The sequence below is a fragment of the Perognathus longimembris genome, chromosome 20 (assembly GCF_023159225.1).
Source record: "Perognathus longimembris pacificus isolate PPM17 chromosome 20, ASM2315922v1, whole genome shotgun sequence".
Lineage (NCBI taxonomy): Eukaryota > Metazoa > Chordata > Mammalia > Rodentia > Heteromyidae > Perognathus > Perognathus longimembris.
In genome coordinates this window covers 36,659,908-36,662,812 of record NC_063180.1, presented here as the reverse complement: position 1 = coordinate 36,662,812, position 2,905 = coordinate 36,659,908, and positions in this window count along the sequence as shown.

Sequence of the window (2,905 nt, the reverse complement as noted above, 5' to 3'; positions counted from 1 at the left end):
GGGGGAGAGGGAGGGTGGGGGGGGCGGCTGCTCTAGAGACCCTGAGCCCTAGAAACCTGGCTAGAGGAGGCCAAGGAGCCAGGACTCCAGCGTCCTTTTTGAGCCACGTCTGCTAAGCGCCCTCTAGTGACGCAAGCCTCACATTGTGTCCTGGGACACAGAATGTTTATCAGGCCCAGGTCCTGTGTCATTGAACAGGCAAAAAACAAAACAAAACAAAACAACCCCCTCCCCCCAACAATAGCAACAAAACCCAGAGAGTTGGGACTGAAAGGTAATAAAAAGAAATCAACACAGCAAATACTTGGACCAGCATCATTTCAGAATTACTTGTTCTATTCTTACTGATCTTAAATGTGACATTTTCTCATGTATAAAGTTTCCTTATAATGTGGTCCTCTGAATGTTTCATTTTTTTTTTTGTGGTCAAATTTATTGTTTTTCAAAGTCCATCCTATCTTGATTACTGTACTTTCAAAACAATATATTGTGATATTTGTCAGGGGATGGCGTTCTCATCGCTTTCCTTATTAAATTTTCTCTTGGGTATTCTATCTTTGTAGTGTGTGTGTGTGTGTGTGTGTGTGTGTGTGTGTGTGTGTGTGTGTTCTGTATCTATCTGTCTGTCTACCTACTCACCTATATATTTATCTATCTACATTTTAGAATAAGGTAGACCCTAGCAGATACAGTTTTTGTTGTCGCTGATGCTATCACTATTACTTGTTTTATCGTCCCACTAGGTAAGTGGTAGATTCCACTTATTCCGTTTTTATTTTGTGTCCTGCAAGGATATTTTGCTTTTACTGTTAAGTGAAACATTTGCTTTTTGTTAAGTAAAATATCTTCATTTATGTTGCTTTTTGTAGTGGTGTGGCATATTTTTAATGCATGATAGATGATCTACTTTTACTGTCAACAATAACTATGTTTGAGATACAGCTCCCTAGCAGATTATACTGGTAAAGATCAGACCTGCTCATTTATCTTGAGCCCAGGAACTGCTAAATCTTCGATTCACCTTACTTACTCATGAATTCTGCTAAGACTTTTTACGAAGAACAGGGATGTGCAAATTTTCCTTTGGAAAAGACCAGATGCTATTCATTCATTCATGTTTTTGAGGATCATGTAGATTTGTCACTGTTATTTAAGTCTGAATTTTGGGATGAAAATGATTTCAGATGACACCTGTGCTTGGATTTAGCCCATATTAGGGTCAGACTTGGTACAGGGGAATTATTTTACAGACCCTAGGTATAAACAATAGCTTTACTATTTTTGTTCTAAAAAAAAACCATACCTTAAAAGATTCTTGATGTTTGTTTTTCTTCATGTATTCCCTAGGCTAGCATTTCTAGTGTCAGTATTGCTAACGATGGGAGCTCTGTTCCAGAACTTTCCAGGATTCTTTATAAGACTGTTGTCATCTTTGGGTTAAGAAAGTGTTGGTTATACCTTTGTCAAAGATTTTGTTCTAGTAACTATTGATATTTAAAACATTTGCAGCCGTAGAGAACGTTGTCTTTTAGTCCCTTACTTCTGGTATTTGTTGTATGATTTTGAAATGCCTTTTCCTTACTGATAAAAATCCATTAACTCATCATGTGTTATTTTCATAGATGCTTGGGCTTGACTTAGTAAGATTTTGTTATGTTTATGCTTATTAAGGGTTTTAACTTAGGGCCTTAAGGGTACTTGCTAGTTAAGTGCTCTACTATTCAGTCCAGGCCCCTAGCCCTTTAATTACTTCAATTTGTTTTTTTTTTTTTTTTTTTTTTTTGGCCAGTCCTGGGGCTTGGACTCAGGGCCTGAGCACTGTCCCTGGCTTCCTTTTGCTCAAGGCTAGCACTCTGCCACTTGAGCCACAGCGCCACTTCTGGCCATTTTCTGTATATGTGGTGCTAGGGAATCGAGCCCAGGGCCTCATGTATATGAGGCAGGCACTCTTGCCACTAGGCCATATCCCCAGCCCCTTCAATTTGTTTTTGAGAGAGGGTCTCACACTTTTGACCAGGATGAGCTTTGGACTCTGATCTTGTTGTGCCCGTTTCCACTGTGGCTGGAATTACAGGCATGTATCACCATTGCCAGCTACTTTATTATTATTTTTGACCTTGCTGGTTTTACCTGGGGTTATGGCAATGTTACAAAATAATCCGGCAGTTCATCCTTCTTGTGTCTCATACAAAAAGTAAAGATTTTAGGGTGGGTTTCATATAATTTTCTCATGTAATTGGCTTGGAAGTGATGTTTAAATTTTTTATTTCTAATTTTTGGACAATTGATTAAAATTAGTGTTGCTTATTCTTAATATATTCTTATCTGGCATTGATTCACTTTTGAGGGAATTGGTCATCAAGCTGGTTTTGGGGGATTTTGCATTCCGTATGTTTTCATTTTTGGTATGAAGTTGTAGTATCAACAGAGATGTAAAATACCTATTGTTACATTCCCTTTCCATTCTGAGTTAGGGGGTGTTTATATCTCCTCTGCTCTTTTTCTTGGTCACTTTCCTGAGAGATCTAAAACTTGTATTCATCTTTTCAAGGAACTCTATTTTTCTTATAGCTATTATGTTAAATTCTGTTTCTTCCCATGTTCTTATTTACATTTGTTTTTCTCACTTTTTCTGCTTTTTTTCTCTCTCTCTCCCCCCCCCTTCTCTCCCTCCCTCTCTCCTCTTTTTGCCAGTCCTGGGGCTTGGACTCAGGGCCTGAGCACTGTATCTGGCTTCTTTTGCTCAAGTTTAGCACTCTACCACTTGAACCACAGCACCACTTCTGGCTTTTTCTGTTTATGTGGTACCGAGGAATCGAACCTATAGCTTCATGCATGCTAGGCAAGCAATCTAACCACTAGGCCAAACTCCTGGCCCTGGTTGTGTAGTTTCTTTTAAAAAAAT